Source organism: Hyperolius riggenbachi, chromosome 1 (assembly GCF_040937935.1).
Source record: "Hyperolius riggenbachi isolate aHypRig1 chromosome 1, aHypRig1.pri, whole genome shotgun sequence".
Lineage (NCBI taxonomy): Eukaryota > Metazoa > Chordata > Amphibia > Anura > Hyperoliidae > Hyperolius > Hyperolius riggenbachi.
This window is the reverse complement of record NC_090646.1, coordinates 607590448-607609162: the sequence shown is the minus strand read 5'-3', so window position 1 is coordinate 607609162 and position 18715 is coordinate 607590448. Positions and strand designations below refer to the sequence as shown.

The following is an 18715-nucleotide window of genomic DNA, read 5'->3' as shown; positions in this document are numbered from 1 at the left end:
TTCCCAATCCCTGCCTCCTTCTGCCCAATGGCCCATAGCACACACTGCAGTCCCCCTCTGCCCACATGCTGCACTCCCCCATGCATGACTGCCCCTTTGCCCCCATGCATGACTGCACACACATGGGGCACTGATAACGTGCATTCAGCAGAGAGATGAAAATAACAGAAAAACAAAGCACAGATCATGTCAACGTTTTTTTACCCATTTCCATCGAAAGTCCCCCATCACCTGTTAGCTGCTGACAACGGGACCTATACCCACGTGCTCACAGAGGCGTGTCAAGGGCGGAGATAGCAACCAACTGCACACGCCCCCGCCTTTTACACCGCCTGATCCCCGCCCCCCGCTAAAATGAGCAACGCAGGCAGCCAATGGCAGCAACGACTGCCCTTCGGAGCACAGCTGATCTCCATAATTGGCCGGAGGGTGCGGCTTTAATTGACTTCAGCTGCGGGCGGAGCTGTAGATCCTAGGAAGACCACGCCCGGAACACAGTGGGGAGGGTTGGAGGGGGAGGTTACGCTTTCGGCTGGCCTGCCCGGTGTTCCGCCCACCAGGATGACGAAGCCGGTCACAAAACGGCAAGGCTGACACAGGTAGGCTGCGCCTGCGCAGCCAGCATCTCGGTTGCACTGAGACGGGCACTGCAGAGAGGGACCGCTGGGCACTACAGTGACAATAGATTCGGGGCAAGGGCCCCGAGTCCCCGCCCCCTAACGACGCGCCTGCTTCTGCTGCTGCTAGAGGCTATGAGTGGTTTGTGCACAGGGGGAGCGCAGTGACTGGGCAGCAGACTGCAGTGCCTGTACTGAATGCCAGAGAACACTAACTGAACATGCAAACGGTAAGATCTATTCCGGCTGGGTGGCAATGGCATGCAGCTCTCCTGCCCCAATACTGGCATCACCATGGTGCCAGACTTCCCTGTACTGTCCTCACTGCCATCACCATGGTGCAAAACTTTCCAATACTATCCTCACTGCCATCACCATGGTGCCAGACTTTCAAATCCTGCCATCACCATGGCTGCCAGACTTTCAATTTACATTTCCAATACTGCCCTCACTGCCATCACTATGGTGCTAGACTTTCCAATACTGCCATCACCATGGTGCCAGACTTTTCAATATTGCATTCCCTCACTGTCATCACCATGTCTGGCAGATGTCCTTTTTCACTTTTCTGCCTGCCTTTACTGCATAGTGTTTTCTTGCTGGCAGCGCACACCTCTCCTGCCCCAATACTGCCATCACCAGACTGCCAGACTTTCCAATACTGCCCTCACTGCCATGACCATGGCTGCCAGATGTTCCAATACTGCCCTCACTGCCATGACCATGGCTGCCAGACATTCCAATACTGCCCTCACTGCCATTACCATGGCTTCCAGACCTATTCATTTCTCTACCTGTCTGTTCTGCATACCGTATTCCTGCTGGCCAGCATACTTCTCCCCTGCCCCAATACTGCCCTCACTGCCATCACCATGCCTGCCAGACTTTCCATTTACATCTCTGCTATTCTGTGCTGCACGCTGTATTCCTGCTTTACAGCATACACCTCTCCTGCCCCAATACTGCCACCACCATGCCTGCCAGACTTCCAATACTACTCTCACTGCCATCACCATGGCTGCCAGACGTTCCATTCAGTTCTCTGCCTGCATGTACTGGACACTGTAAATGGGCTCTGAACTATCTGGAGACTTGTCGTTCTCCCATTGATGTCATTTACTTGGTTGTGAGTTTATGGTTATTCAGCAGTGCTGACAAAGCTGTGATTACTACTTATTGCTTATCATACGGTTTCCAGTGATGCAAGAAGTACTCCTATGACGTCATTATTGTAAGGTCCCTTTATTGACATCATCGCTTCATGCATTCCACTTGCTGTGGTTTCTTTTTCTCATTGTGTGTGTTTATAGCCTGAGTGAGAGCACTATCTGAAGTTGCAGTAGTAGGTAAGGATGATCCCTGCTGGAGGCTGGACACTTCTCTAGTCTCAATACTGCCTTCACTTCACTGGGATTTCATGCTTACTGCCAGTATTCACTGCCTCTTCTGCCTGGATGCTGCAGTGTCATTGGGATCTTCAGTAGTTGGGGACTTGTCCTGGACCTTATTCTATTTCTGCCATTGTTATTCATCTCTGCTGGGAGTTCACTTTTTTGTAGTAAGTTTTCATAACTGTATTTACTGCAAGTAGTGCTACCATTGTTTAGTATTGAATCTGAGAGATACCTTCACTGGCTTGAGCAGTGCAGGCACTGTTATTGCTGAGATAAGTGATGGTTTTTAATGGTTTTGTATTGCCAGAGAACCCTAATTGAGAATTCATTCCATAGGAATTCTCTCCTGCTCCAGTACTGCATCCAGTTACTTTACTTTCTCTGTGATTGTCATGCATTTATACTCTTTGTTGGTAGATTTTTCATTGAGTCTTCTGCATGAATGCATCAACGTGTCATAGCTGAAGATTTGTTCCTATCAGGTTATTATTGTGTTTTTGTGAAATGTGTTTCATTGCTTACAGTACTGCAAGCAGAAGTCTGTGATCATTGTTTCTGCTCAGTTCTAGCTTCTTTCTGCCGTGCACAAAACTCTCTGCCCCTGATATGCACTCACTGTCATTATTGCTTTGTAGAGCTCTACACTGAATTCACTTTTTAATGCTATGATCCCATTACTGTGCTTCTTTAGTAAGCATTGCACTTCATTTGATCTTTATTATTAGTAGTGTGACTTTTGATTCTTCCACTGCTTGCACTATGTTTGCATTGCTGTTGCTGTGCTCAGTGCAATCATTGCTAAGTTTTGACTATGAGCTCAGCACCCAGGACTTGATTATATGCTGAATAATGTAAAGGGCTGCATGCAAATATCACAGAGCTTGCAATCTGTTTGGTGTTCGCTTGCAGTAGGGAAGGATAAAGGGGGGGGGGGGGGGGGAGTCTTCAGTGCCTCGGGAGTGGAAATGAAGCCAACATTTATTCTCCATGTAAAAAAAAAAAAAAAAAAAAAAAAAAAAGTCTGCTTAAGAAGTCAGACAAGTGCATAGTTTGTGTGTCTGGACTCACAGAGCAGCATTAATGCGCTCGCTCCGTCTCATGCTCCTGGATATGTTAAGCTCTTAATAGACTAATCAAAGAGATGTTATAGTGTGGTTTTGATTTCCTTCTGGCCACTTGGGAATGAGATCTGCGAGTCTCTTGACACCAGAGCGACTGTTTTTGCTGTAGAAGTTTAGCGATAGTAGGTAGCGCACGTTCTGTCTGTGGATGTCTGGATAGGAGAGTCTATATAGAGGGGTTATGTGAGGTTGAACCCCATGCTAACTCCCCCTCCCCCCCCCCCCTTCCTACTTACGTGTTGAGTTAAACTGAACATGGTGGTATTTGGGTGCCAGAATTCTACAAGACCCAGAAAGAGAGTCCATCCTCGCTGTAAAGACTCATTTATGGAATGATTAGCAGTTATTATTTCACCGGTTGCAGTCGTAGCTTTAGAAAGCTATTTCGAGGCGCCATGCTGCCAACGTATTGACGTAACCTGGTAGGATGCCGCGGTTGTGAAGTCTTCCGCCTTGGTCCATTTGTCATCCAGCTGGTGAATGCAGCCCCAGACATCACTTTTTAGCCATTAAAGTGGACCGGAACTCTTGCACAGGGCAGAAGGAAAACACAGAGAAATGCACCCTGTATGTATTTAGAGAGTTTTAGCTTGTCTCATTCCTCCTCATCTGTGACTAAGCTCAAGTTGTAATCTGATCCCTCAGCTGTGTCAGCGGACTGCCACGACAGAGAGATAATTGGTAAATACAGAATGTTAACCCTGTGTCTGCTTCTATGAGAGCAGGAAGTAGAAACACTGCAGATTTGTTGCAGGATTTGTATCCGCTGTAAAAAAGAAATGTTTTCTTTAAAGGACATCCGAAGTGAAAATAAACGGACGAGATATACAATTGTATTTTTTCCTCCTTCTCCAAAAAAATGACTTTTTTTTTTGTTTCACTGTCTCTGCTCAATGACACATGCATTGAAGTACGCCAGAGCTAAAATCTATGAAATATTGATTATTTATATCTCTTTTCTGCTCTCAGAAGCCATTTACTGCCAGGAAAGTGTTATGGTTGTAATTCCTTATCAGTAAAGTTAACGCTATAGTTGACCCAGACAGAAACTGTCACTTGCATACCTGATATTTAACTCTTTCAGGCAGAGAAAAAGAAACACAGCATAGTCATTTATGTGCTTGGTACTGTACATACACGTCTGTCTCATCATGTCACCTTGGTTGTCCTTTAAAGGTTATGCTGTTGCTTAACTTTTAGAGCAGAGCGTACAGGTCCGTTTTTTTAAGATGTGACTGGCTTCTAGGGAGTTTTAGTTGTGGGGTTGCAACTGGAGATGCATAGCCTTAGTCTAAATTAAGACCTAGTCGAAAAAAGAGAATCGTGTACCTGTGTGTAATGTATTTTTTTTTTTTCACTTATATTTTCGCTTGGCTAATTTCTTCCAGTTGTGCACTGTGGAGGGAGAGGGAGCATAGAGACGGATTGTTATTATCTGAGCTGCCGGTGTGTAAGGCAGATTGGGATGGTGCCAGATGTCTGGGTCACACGCGTTTTATCCAAATAGATTTAGCGCTGCTGATGGATGGTAGAAGGGAAGATCAGCTGGAGCAAGGCTAGACATCTACCTCCCCCTTCATGTGGTTTTTCTGCTCTCCATGAAAATAAGGCGCTTCATGGAGATTTAAGGAGGAAATGGCAATTTAGTGATACTGTTTCTCTATGCAGAACTCATTAAAGCAAAGTTGTCATAACTGTCTGCTCTCAAAAACGTTTACAGTAAAATAAATATACCGAGTCCATTACGTGTTCAGCCACTTAGTAATCCACCGGGTTGTGTTTCTTTCCCCTTGTATTATGTCTATGATGTCCAAAGGCGACATACAGCTGTTACTTGGGGATAGTTTACATGGAGGGTTGTGGAGCAATGTGGTTAGTGCTTATCAACTGCCCCAGTTAGAGGGTACATGGAGTAACATGATGACATAAACAAGGGTGTATTTAGTCCCAACCCTTCTTAAAGTAAATCTGGGAGGTTAGAAAAAGAAACGGTGAGATACTTTGCCTTGCGTTCCTCCATAGGCTTTCCCAGTCCTCCCTCCACCTCGCCATCCTGGATGCACTGAGGGAAAAGCGGAGCCTGAGTGTGTCTGTGCTAGTGTGCGAACCATCGCCAAGAGCTTGTCAATGGTTTTTTTTGGAGGTGACCAGGCTGGAATGGGTCATTGGAGGAGGAGCGGGGGAAGCCTCTGGGTTTTCTAGAGTCTTCCCTATAGAGACCAGTCTAGAGTGTGTACAAGGCTTGATGTGTTGGGTGGCTAAAGCGTTATACACACGCTAGATGGTTCTCGGCCAATTTTGGGCAGCCTCTGAGGAGAATCCAGCTTGTGTACAGTGGTCCTCGATGCCTTGTGAGGTGATCTGCTGCAGTGGATTGATTCAGCTGAGGGCATTGTTCCCTCTAACCCTTCCGCATAGCATGAGTCAGCCACAAACTATCGGGGGTGGGGTCATGCCTGCTAAATAGATAACAAGCTCAGAAGTTCAAGATTTGCCTCTATAGGAGCTGAACAACTGCAATCATTTACCCGAGACCGTCAAACGTTTTTAAGGTAGATTGTAATCTCACAAGAGCCAGACACACTCCCCATTTTTTTTTTTTTTTTTTTTTTTTTTTTTTTTGTTGCCTTGGAATTTGCTTTACGTTGTCTTCATTATGTTACATTTGTCACTTTTACTACCAATTATGTAGTATGTACCAATGTCTACATTTTGTGTATATCATTGTTTGTATTATTATGTACCCCATATTTGTTTCTTGGTCTGGGGCCCCGTTTACATCATCAAACGCGGATGGCCGTGCTTTTGGAACGCAACGCGTACGAACGCACGCCATCTGCGTTTGTATGCTTTGTGTGGGTGGGTCAGCTGCGCGTTTTGTTAAATGCGTGCAGCATGCATTCCTGGACCGCACAGTCCGGAACGCATGCAGTGTGAACATCAGACAGTGCAGTCTATGCACTTTCTGATGTTGTGCGTGTCTGCCTCCTGCACACGCTGCCGAAATCCGGACGGCAACATGTGCAGTGTGAACAGGGCCTAAGCGGCTCCACAGCATATGTTGGAGTCTTATGAATCATTGATAATAGTAAAATATTGGGGGCGCATTAAAACTGGTGCTAGGTCCAAATCATAACCTGCTTTTTCCGCCAGTGAGCATTCAGGACACCTGAGGCAAGTATTGCTGTGCAACGCGCCTCCCTGCCCCATCACATCACCAAAAACTAGATTCATATGGCCCTGGGGTAGAGTGAGCCGACATGGTCATATGTATAGTGCCGCCAATGGAATTAAGCCAAGTACACTCCCTAGATTAAATTCAGCCATTGTGACCATTAAGGACGGTCTTGACCGAGAGAGTGTACTTGAGCTCCTTGACATCGCCTAAAGAACCAGCATGCTTGGCCGACAGCAAACGTTTCCTCTGAAGTTGCAAAGTCCATTCTTCCTGCAGCCATTGACTCACTTCCATGTATGCTCTGCAAGGCAGACAGTTAATCATAGTGTCTTCCTTAGCATCTTACCTTCTGTAGACAATAGCATAAAAATAGTGTTAATATGTGCACTGGGGCCCATGAATGTTACACCACTGTCTGTGAATGTTCTTCAGCTTTAACCCATTCTTCCTGGGAAAACCTAGCTATAAACAGGCAGGTGTTTTAGTTGTCTTCTCACGCTGCCCTTGAGGGCAATGAAGAGCAAAGTAAGAAAATCCGGAACAATTTCTTCGACCCTCTTCAGTTGGTCTTCTGCCTGTGAAAGCAGATGCAGAGTTGATTTAACATGACAAGAGCCAGTTATTATTAGACTTGCAGCGCACAGGTTGTCTGGGTGAGTGGATTATGTGTGGAGATGTCCCCAGTGGGAGCAGTACAGGAATCTCTGTCAGACTTTGGAATCGTGCTTCAGCAGCACATGTGGGTCCTGTGGAGCTTTTGAAGCATTTTATGTGCACTTTTCATGTGTTTCTATATACTTAACAGAAACTCCATTCTGAGGCCTCCAGTTCATCTTAATCCCTAAGGCTAAACTACAGCTACACAGCTAAATGTGATGTTATTATACATGTTTAATGAATGTTTTACACAGGGCTGTGGAGTTGGTACAAAAATCATCCGACTTCAAATCCAACTCCTCAGTTTATGAAACCTCCATCTCTGAATCCAGGTACCCAAAATAGCTTGGACTCGGGCTCCTTAGTCTTTTATACTTAACAGGGCTGTGGATTTGGTACAAAAATCATCTGACTCCCACCTCCGACTCCTCCGTTTATGAAACCTCCGACTCAGAGTACCCAAAATTGCTCTAACTCCTAACTATATAGCCAGAGGGTGAGGTTGCACAAAAGTAATATAGCCCGCAGAGACCAAACTCTCTCCTTCAGTTGACAGTCCATGGCCAAGTACTGAACAGACACATCACTAGCCTACAGGCAGGCAATGTGTTCTGTTGATATGGAGGGATGACTGCACAGCAGAAGATGGAGCAGCGCCTTGTAGAAAAATCCAACAGAAAACAGCGCCCAGATATGCCTGTACTGGATATCTGACGGTGCCTGGCCTCGACCGGATTGCTCTATGGTCCAGGTATATTCCAAAAAAGGAAAGTAAGAGGTGGCAAAAGCATACAGCATCTTTTGCAGCCAGTGCGGCCTCTTTTTCATTTTTGGAAGATGGAGCAGCTTCTGGCAGGCTGGGTGAGGAGGGGAAACTGCAATTGCTGGATCTTTCTGACATCAAGGGGCACTTGTACACACATTAGATTCTCAACTGAGATGGTACTGAATGTCCACCTTTGGCTGAGTGTCTTCAAGCATTTGTACCTAGTTTAAGCCTTATCGCCATTTCACCTTTAAAACCTTTACATTTTCTTGTGTCATTTGGACGTTTGCATGAGTAGATCTGTTTGTGTGTGTGTGTGTTGTTGTGTTTTTTTTTTTTTTTTTTTTTTCAGACCATGTTTTTATTTAAAGGGAATTTTGTCTGTCAATGTAACAGATGACCTTACATAGCATTAACCCTTTCCAAGCCATAGTTTGACTCGGTCCTACAGTATTGGTTTCCCCAGCTCCTGATGTCGGACATAGTCCAACAAATAGCATAACGACTGTCGCTAGAGGTGCAGTTGTCAGCTATAACCTGACAGGGCATCAGCCCATTCAGATCAGTGTCAGAGTAAGTCTGACACTTTCATCACCTCACTGCACCTTCTAATAAGCTCTGATAAGTTGCATATGACTGCAAAAGCATAAACTCTCAAATTCAGCATATTTATTGCTGTATGACACAGTGATCACCATTTATGGTTGTGGAACCACCAGGAGATGCCACCATCTCTACATGTCTATAATTTATTGTCTGTTCTCTCGGAATAACTGCTGATGCTGCTTGGGAGTATTTCAGGAGGCCAGAAGATGCAAGGTTTCCCTTGCAGATGTGGTGATCTGGATTGATCTGAAGGTGGACGGCGTTGTGCAGTTTGCCAGAGAGGCATTGGGGTGGCCTACATCCCGGAGGTGTATTTGGGCACCTTTGGCCGCCGGATCTGATGAGTCGGGCTCGTCACTGACTCTGAATACATTTTCCTGTGCACAGACTGTTATCACACGGATTCTACCAGTTGGAACGGAGTGCTTGTCACCCTCCACAATATATAATATGGACTACAGGACTGGAACTTGACCTGTTATGATAAAAATGTGGCAGTTCAGCACCTCCATGTGTGGCTTCACAAATAAACATGAGCTATCTCAATAACATACCTCAGCACTGATTAAACATGCAGCCAGCTATATCCAGGAATGGCCAACAGTAAACTATTGCAAATGGTTCCTGTTAAAGTGGGGGTGGTATGTGCATATAGTATTATAAGTATGCGACTGCGTGCATCGATTAAAGGTGTGTGGAAAATGGCCACCAGGTAATACCAGTAGTAGAACATTTGTGATTATACTGATATTCTACTAACCCTTCCCGTCTATCATAACATTAACCCCTCCCCAGCTACTCCTAACACTAAACCCTTTAATTAACAGCCCAAGCAAGATTTTGTCTAAAAATGGTGCAATTTTAACTCATCCTCCACGACAGAGACCATGAGACTGCCTTGCTTATTCAAGGGACAGAAAGCACAAACCATTTAAAAAGGACACTCCCACTTCCACCCATCAGTGCTTTCCTGTCCCTTGGGATAGGAGGAAGCGGATGTTCATGGGCTCTATCCAGCAGACCAAGGGTAAGGCGGCCGTTGTCTCACCTCCAGGGGCAGCTGAGTCGGTGTATCCTGGGGAGGGAGATGAGGCAGCGGTTCGCGCGGTGCCCTGGTGTCTGGCGTGTGGCATCGCTGCCAGGTGCCCATCTGCATGCCACCGGACCCTATGTTTGGGCCTAGTATGGCGGTGTTCTCGTTGGCCGGGAGCGTGTTGAGATTGCCCGCATTGCATCACTTCCCCTGGATGTGACGTCAGGACGGAAACCGTAAGTGCGGTACACCTGGACGCCGGAGGGAGTGCCTGCATTAAGGCATTATAAATTAAGCCTCGCAGTGCACATGGTCTTACTGAGGCCTCTGGAGACCGTGAGTGAACTTTCCTCTCAGGTCGCGGACCTTCCTCCATTACCACCATCTGGAGTAAGTCTAAAGGCTATATGTGGCCATCCTATCCATATCTTTTTTAGGATGTTTGCTGAAAGCCATTCCCTTTGTGTTGTCTTTCAGGTGGTTGCGCCTAGAAAAGCCTTAGAAAAGACTCCCCATGTTACCAAGTGTGGTATTTGTAAAAATAAATTATCCTCCTCTTATAAGAAACCCTTTTGCCATTCATGTACTGCCTTTGTGGTTAATGAGGAAAATGCTGATACTTTCAAATTAATGTTTAACACTTTTCAATCTGAACTCAATAATACTTATGTTGTATTGAGAGATAATTTAATTGCTCAAGCTTCCTCAGTTCAGACTGTTCAACCGGTTCCTGTATCAGGTGATTCTGATAAAGCAGGTACTTCTGGAGTGCATCAACTCAGGAGGAGGAGACTCCTAAGATTCTCGTTAAAGGAAAATTTAAATAATCTCCTGATAGTACTAAGGATTTACTTAAAATCATTCGTACCACACTCGGGTTACCTATTGAAGCATCCAAGGAACTGTCTACTGAGGATGAAATGTATATTGAGCAGCAACCAACTAATTTTCTGGCTTTTCCTGTACACAAATCTGCCTGATGTTTTTTTCCAGGAGTGGAAAGAACCGGATAAAAAGCTGTTTCAATTAAAATCCTCAAAAAGGCGGTTTCCTTTTGATGATGCTGACTGTGATAAATGGACTAAATGCGCTAAGTTAGACTTGGCTATCTCTAAATTATCAAACAATTCACCCATTCCATTTGAAGACACAGGAAATTTTAAAGGGGAATTCCTCCTTAAAGGGATACTGTAGGGTGGTCGGGGGAAAATGAGCTGAACTTACCCGGGGCTTCTAATGGTCCCCCGCAGACATCCTGTGTTGGCGCAGCCACTCACCGATGCTCCGGCCCCGCCTCCAGTTCACTTCTGGAATTTCTGACTTTAAAGTCAGAAAACCACTGCGCCTGCACGCCCGTGTCCTCGCTCCCGCTGATGTCACCAGGAGTCTACTGCGCAGACACAGACCATACTGGGCCTGCGCTGTGCGCTCTTGATGACATCAGCGAGATCGAGGACACGGCAACGCAGGCGCAGTGGTTTTCTGACTTTAAAGTCTGAAATTCCAGAAGTGAACCGGAGGCGGGGCCTGAGCATCGGTGAGTGGCTGTGCGGGCACAGGATGTCTGCGGGGGACCATTAGAAGCCCCGGGTAAAGTTCAACTTATTTTCCCCTGTCCCCCCTACAGTATCCCTTTAAGCAAGCCTGGGAAGCGGCAGCGGCGGTCCCTCCTATTTTAGCTGCCACATGTACGGCTAGATGTCTGTTAATTTGGTTAACGGAGTTGGAGAACCATTTTAAAAGCAGGTGCTCCTGTTTCAGATTTACTCAATTCTGTCTGTTTTCTCTCTTGCAGCTAATTTTCTTTGCAATGCTTCTAGTGAGGCAGTACAAATTGTGACAGCACTTCAGGGTTAATCAACTCTACTCAACGCTTCTTATGGCTCAAAGGATGGGATAGTGACCTCCCAGCTAAAAGTAAGTTGTGTTCACTGCCGTTTGAAGGAGGTCTCCTCTTTGGTCATGCTTTAGAGGAAGCCTTAACTAGAGCTGCGGAAAAGAAACAAGTATTCCCTCTGAAAAAGAAAAGAGCATTTCAGAGGAAGAACTTTCGTTTATACAAAAAGAATACGAAAAGTAAAACTGATTCTGGTAAAAGGTGGCAAGTCCATAGTGGTGCAAAATCCAAGGGTTTTTTGTTTAAACCCAAAAGACAGGCTGCTTCCACTAAGCAATCCGAACAATGACGGTATGCAAGTGGGAGGGAGATTTAAAAACTTTCTTCCAGCTTGGGAAAACATTTCCTCAAACAAATTTGTGTTGGGAATAGTCAGACGTGGGCTCAAATTGGAGTTCATCTCGACCCCCTCCCACTTTCAAAATTACCGCCCCTCTTCAGACTCCAGTCCAACAAACCGCTCTGGAAAATGAAATTCTTTTACTGCTTGAAAAGGGGGTGGTCGAAGAAGTACCAATCTCACAAAGGAGGAAGGGATTTTATTCCCCTCTATTCTTTGTCCCAAAACCAAACGGGGAGTTTCGGTTAATTATCAACTTAAGGAATTTAAATTTTATTCCTTCGGTACAAGCGTTTCAAAATGGAAACAATCTCTTCGACCATTCCTCTTCTGGGCAAAGATTATTTTCTAGCATCAATCGATCTCATGGATGCCTACTATCATGTCCCTATCTTTCCAGGACATCAAAAGTTCCTCAGAGCAGCAATTTGGATCCAATCGAAGCTGGTTCACTTTCAGTTCAGGGCTCTGCCCTTTGGCCTCTCGGCGGCGCCTCGGGTATTCACCAAGGTGATGGTGGAGCTTTCTAAGACTCCAGCAAGTCATTTTGATCCCCTACTTGGACGACATTCTAATTGCGGCACAAAGCGAGGAACTTCTGATGTCCCATCTTCAGATCACTCTGGCTGCCCTAAAAGATTTAGGTTGGATCCTAAACTACAAGAAGTTGGACCTTGCTCCCTCTTAGGCCAAAGGTGGTTTTTTTTTTTGTTTTTTTTTTCTCTGGGCATAGTACCGGATACCAGAATTCAAATGTCTTTGTCTTCAAGAGAAAAAGCTTTCGGATCTGATAGATCATGTGAAGCTCTTTCTAAAGCCGCATCTACACGCGTAGATGCGGCCGCGATGTTTCTTATCAATCGAGCCGCTAATGCGGCTTAATTGATAAGATCCGACAGGACGGATCTCCGCACCGCCGATTCCTTGCTCGCTCCCCGCGAGGGGACAATGACAGGGAATCGAGCGGAAGATAAGCGGGGACGAGCGGGCAATCGAATGCGACGCGGAAGAGGCGAACCGGTGGCTAATCAAAACGCCGGATCGCAGCCTCATCTACCCGTGTAGATGAGTCTTAAGAGAAAAACCTGTTTCAATAAGAGAATCTATGTCCCTTTTATGCAAAAATGTCAGCTTGTATTCCGGCAGTTCCGTGGGCACAAGCAAGGTCCAGAATACTCCAGATTTCCATTCTGTTACAATGGAACAGAAGTCAGGATTCATTGGACAGACAGTTCTGGGTCTCCAGCCAGGTGAAAAACTCACTCAGTTGGTGGGTGGAAGTAAAAAAACCTGAAGAAAGGCATACATTGGATTTGACAGCATCCGGTGGTTTTAACAAATGATGCAAGTCTATGGGGGTGGGGAGCCCACAGGAATTCCAATTTGGTTCAGGGTCAGTGTCAGATTGCCCTTCATGACAATAATGGAGGATAGGATTTAATTTAAATTACCTCCTTCTTCTGTTCCAAAATTGGTATCTACGTTTCATAAGGATCAGGAGATCCATTTACCTTCCTTTTGTTCCAATCCTTCAAATGAGGAGAAAAAATGTCATACTTTAGATGTTAGAAACATGGTTTTGCTTTATCTAGAATGGACTAATGATTGGAGATTGGATTATTCAATTTCAGGGGGCTAGGAAAGGTTACAAAGCCTCTAAAAGTACTCTTAGCAATTGGTTAAAGTTATGCATCTCTAAAGCATAGGAGTTATCAGATATACCTGCGCCATCCGGAATCAAAACGCATTCCACTAGGGCAGTCACCTCCTCCTGGGCTGAGAGGGCATCTGCGTCTGTTACTGAAATTTGTAATGCAGCCACTTGGTCTAACTACAACACGTTTATCAAACATTACTGGTTAGAGCTTCAAAATATTAAAGATTTGGCTTTTGGACGCAAAGTGCTTTCTGCAGTTGTCCCGCCCTGAGAGGGGAGTTATCTCAGAAATCTCATGGTATCTGTCGTGGAGGATGAGTGGAAATATAAGCTTACTCTTACCGGTAAGATGAGTTCCACGAAAACCTCCATGACAGGCCTAAACCCGCCCTGGTATGGTAAGTACACTTCTATACTCCAAGTAATATGTAAGCACTGAGGGGTGGGAGTGTCCTTTTTAAATTGTTTGTGCTTCCTGTCCCTTGAATAGGCAAGGCAGTCTCATGGTCTCTGTCGTGGAGGATTTTGTGGAACTTTTTGTGTAAGCTTATATTTTTCACACGCTTTTAGACCCAAAAATCCTACCGCTAGATCAATCTGCGGCAGCCCTGCACATTGCTCACCTCTCATGAATCCAGCTCGTGGTTACCGCTCTGAGCTGCGGATTTCCGGGCCAAACCTGACTGCTACCGCTAAGGAGGTTAAAAAGCCAGAGTTTGGCTACAATGAAACTCTGGGGCTTTACTACTCCCAGTGAGCGAATGTTCAGCTGCTCAACCCCTTGCAGCAGTAGTTTGAATAATACAAATCTGGTGTTTGGCTACAATGTGCAATCCCACACCTGTCGCTGCCCGTGCAGAGTTCCGCTACATATTAACGGAATGCCACTGCTGCTATTTTTCTCGGGTGCCTCTGGCAGACCTTTTTATTTCTTTTTTGGGGAGGGGGGGTTCGTCTGTAACCGGTACTTGCGTGATTTAACATGGACACCTATGGTAGCTCCTATATTTGCTGCTTCAGATAAGTACACCTTCTTCTTCATTTCTAACATGCGTTACTATAGTTGAGTTTTTTTATTGCAAAAAAAAAACTTACAATGTGTGTCAATCTCCCCTTGTCAAATGGTCCCGCCCACTCCTAGTTTAGTACGAGTATACAAGGGATAATTTTGTACAATAATATAATATGGCGGGTGTAGTATTGAGCTTGGTTACATATCGATTTTTGAATAGAGATAACCATCGGATCCATATCTTAAAAAAAAAAAAATCTTCTCAGAGCCTCTATTTTCATATATAGCTTTGTAGGTAGGTATGTCTGTGCGTACAGAGTTTTGAAACTCAGCGATTGTAGGTGCAGCAGTGTTTTTTTCCATTTTAGGGCTACTTGCCTTCTAGCATAGAATAAAAGCAGTCTAGCCAGAAATGCCTTTCGTTCTGAAATGGGTATTTTCCCAAATATGTTAAAGGATACCCGAAGTGACATGAGATAGACATGTGTATGTACAGTGCCTAGCACACAAATGACTATGCTGTGTTCCTTTTTTTTTTTTTTTTTTTTCCTTTCTCTGCCTGAAAGAGTTAAATATCAGGTATGTAAGTGGCTGACTCATTCCTGACTCATTCCAGACAGGAAGTGACTACAGTGTGACTCTCACTGATAAGAAATTTCCCTTTTTACCTCTTTCTTGCTCTCAGAAGCAATTTTCTGCTAGGAAAGTGTTTTATAGTTGGAATTTCTTATCACTTCGGGTGTCTTTTAAACTTAGGATTTCATAGAGGTGGTCACACTTCAACTGTCATGGATTGCTATTATTTGGTCAATTAAATGCATTTCCTCCAGATTTTGATTGGGCCATTTCCAACACCGTGCAGATCAGAAAAGAACCACCTCGTGACGTGTGAGTAAAGCTGTAATCATGGTCAGATGGACCTCCATGAGACTCCTCCTCCTCCTAACTTTCTGTACTGAGCGCTTCCCTGTACCTGGCATCTACACCATTGCCCACTGCACTGGGGCACCTCACTCTTTATGGAGAGAAGCCGAGGATCTGAACTGTCATTGATCTAGCCAAGATAACTTTGGTAGGGATGGGTATTTGAACTTCCATAAAATGTCCTAAAGTCTCATCTGCACAAGAGAGCTCACGTGTTCCTGTACCCCCTATCTTTGCCCTCCTTTTTTCCCATTTGAGACTTACCAGACCAATTTTAACAGACTACTGAAGTGAGATTAATATGGATGCTACCATATTTATTTCCATTGAAACAATTTCTTGGCATCCTGCTGAACATTCACGCAGTGTCTGAATCACACACCTGAAACAAGCATGCTGCTTTGATACACATGTGACATATATTGCTGTATGAACTATGTATGGATTAGATTGCTGTTCACATCCCATCTGATCTATCAAATTACATTTGAGCCCCTGGAGTTACCCTCGAGCTGGAGTTAATGGAGTCATCAGGGAATCTTTTATGAAAATGAGTGCTACTTACCGGGGGCTTCCTCCAGCTCCAAGCTCCCAGGACGTCCCTCGCCGCAGGTCCGTCCCGGTCCGGCAAACTGCTGCGGCAAGGGACGTCCTGGGAGCTTGGAGCTGGAGGAAGCCCCCGGTAAGTAGCACTCATTTTGGTAAAGATCCCCTGATGACTCCTTTAACTTCAGGCCAGCATAACCTGTTTTGTTACATTGCAGTTCCACCTTTATCTTGTCCTAACCGGTTTTATCTGGTTCATGAAGGCCAAAGCCATTGCCTGGACACGAGGGGTTCACGCTTGGCTGTGTTGTATTGCGCAAAAGTGGATAGCCTAGATTTGTACTGTGATCACGCGCCTATGACAGCGGCCGAATATGCGCTTGCATGCTTACTAATAATTACTAACCCTTAAACTATGATTCTGCAAGCCTAGATAATTATTATAACAGGATTGTAGCTCAAATATTATTGAATCTTTCCTCATGTTTTGCTGCAATTCATTTTACCCACTACGGTGGTGAGTGAAGTTAGAGGGTTTAAAAACCTTTCCCGTGAGGCAAAACAGCTGCAAATGCAGTCAAACTTAAAGAGGCACTTCAGCCTAAACATACTGTCATTAAGTTACATTAGTTATGTTAATTAAAATAGATAGGTAATCTCTTACCTACCCTGTTTTAAAAGAACAGGCAAATGTTTGATTTCATGAGGGCAACCAGCTTTTTGGTTGAAAGGAGGTGACAGGGATCATGAGACACAGTTCCAACTGTCCTTTGTGCTGATCATCCCTCCCAGTTGCTAGGCAACGTGAATAACATAGGAAATCCCATCATGCTCTGCACAGCATCAGGGAAAAAAGCCTGGGCAGTTTTCTTTGATGGGTGGAGCTTAGCTAAAAATGCAGCTAAAAATGATGCTTTGGTAAGAAAAACAAAGTTCTGATGCTGTGAAACTGTTAAAGAAACACCAAGCCTTTTCAGTTCTGCTGAGTAGATTTTTAGTCCGGAGGTTCACATTAAGTCAAACAACTGTTCTGTGTGCTTGTTCAGGGTCCATGACTAAAAGTATTAGAGGCAGAGGATCAGAATGATAGCCAGGTAATTTGCATGGTTTAAAAAGAAATAAAAATGGCAACCTCCACATCCTTTTCACTTCAGGCGTCCTTTTAACGGCTCCTCAAATCTAACACTGTACAAAGTCCAGTGGTGATGGCCCTTGTGTGAATAAGAAGACGGTCAATCGGCTTCATAAAACCCTTCATGAGGAAATAGAAACAGTGTAGTGGATGAAGTAAGCCTGTGACATGACTAGAAGGTATTCCAAAGGCAGGTGTTCTTTTTTTCATTGTTCCTGTGTTATGCAATTGAAATGTAATGCTAGGCTAGGTGAGGTGAGAAAGTGACATTGACAGTTTAATTAATGCTCAGCTGCTTTGGCTGTGCAGACCAGTTAAAAGATGTATGGTAAAACAGCTGTGCCTGGAGTAGGAGCTGCTGGATCCCGGGTCATTTGCACAGTTGACACATTAGCTGCGAGCATTTCACGTTTTATGGTAACCTGTGGCAGACAGAAATGCATGTGTTGGAAAGATAAAGGGGCTTGTAATCTGTTTTTAAAGCCACACCGATGTTGGAAAAAGTCTCTGGACCTCTAGGCTATATAGCTGTAAAGAGACCGAGGATGCCTGGCCTGAACTTTTATTTTTCCAGTAAGTAATGTCTTCAAAGGAATGGTGGAAATCCAGAAACGATGCTTTAGTGTGGCCACAGACATGTGAGGTAAAGAAATGGGTCTAGTTGGAAGCATATTTGAGTGGTTTGAACAAGCATAAGTTTAACTAAATTGAGATAACCAGTAGGAGGAGCGTTTTCAGACTCTCCCAGGACTGTATATATTGGTGGCTTCGATAGTAAAATGAAGAAAAATTACTCTGTCTTCAGCAGATTTCTTGATGATCTAGACGTGTAGCAAAAAATGGAAGTCTCTGATTGCTGAGTTATTGCCCTCAAGTGATCATGTACCAGACTATGTTTTGCAGAGTAAACTGGTCATCTCTAATAAGGAAGATTCCTCCAGGAACCAAATTTCAGAAGAATCAGGTTGCTTGGAAATGCATTAAATAGGATAACGACTCCCAGGAACTGAGGTCACACACACTTCAATTTACAGTCACATTTAGAATTGAATATTAGTGTCTATGTTAAAGAGGCATTCCCCTTAAGATTTTGCTTAGTTTTACTGAGCATACAACAGAAAAGTCCACTTTGTTTCTGCCCTTGATGAAGTCCTGTATCAAAGGAGCAGAAAAAACCTTACAGACAGAAGTACGCTCCTAATTAAAAAAATAAGTGAGGTCGATCAATATGTGTAAATGTGTCCTGAAAATGTTTTTTTTTTTTTTTTTTATGAATTTTCTGGATTTAGTATTAGGGCCCGTTTCCACTAGTGCGGTGCGAATCGCTGGGATTCCACCGCTGACAAAATCGCATGCGGATGCGATTCCGCATGCGATTTTTGCCGCGATTTCGCATGCGATTTCGCATAGGCAGGCTATTAGCGATTTTAACCATGTCACTGCCTGGCTCAATGTACATTCGTTTTAGTGCGATTTCGCACGCGAAATCGCGGCAAAAAACGCATGTGCGTTTTCCCCTATTAAATACATTGCCTGCGAATCGCCTGCATTCCACACGCAGGCGAATTCTGCAGGCCCTACCGTGCAGAAAAATCCTGCACAGAAAAACGCACCAAAAAACTGACAAGTGGAAACAGTCTCATCCACTTGTATTGGTTATGCGAATCCGCATGCAGACAACGCATGCGGATTCGCTCTAGTGGAAACGGGCCCTTACCATTGCTGTTTTTTTTTTCTACGAAATCGTTGTCAATATGAACACAGTGTTAAATTGTAATGTTATGATGGGAATACACCATACGTTCTTCTGCTTGACAGTTGGGTTCGATTAGATA

The 18715-nt window shown here is 44.6% G+C and overlaps 1 protein-coding gene across 6 annotated transcripts in view; it reads left to right on the top strand.

The window, feature by feature from the left end:
- Positions 1–502: 502 nt before the first annotated feature.
- Positions 503–18715, top strand: part of ADAMTS6 (ADAM metallopeptidase with thrombospondin type 1 motif 6) — a 410266-nt gene continuing 392053 nt past the window's right edge. For 2 of the 6 annotated variants that reach the window (XM_068249826.1, XM_068249813.1), the window contains exon 1: positions 503–599. The gene's annotated coding sequence lies outside the window, so the exon portion shown is untranslated. Of the gene's footprint in view, positions 848–11167; positions 11290–18715 lie in introns of all 6 variants that reach the window. The other 4 variants (XM_068249792.1, XM_068249807.1, XM_068249820.1 and 1 more) reach the window with 3 other exon arrangements.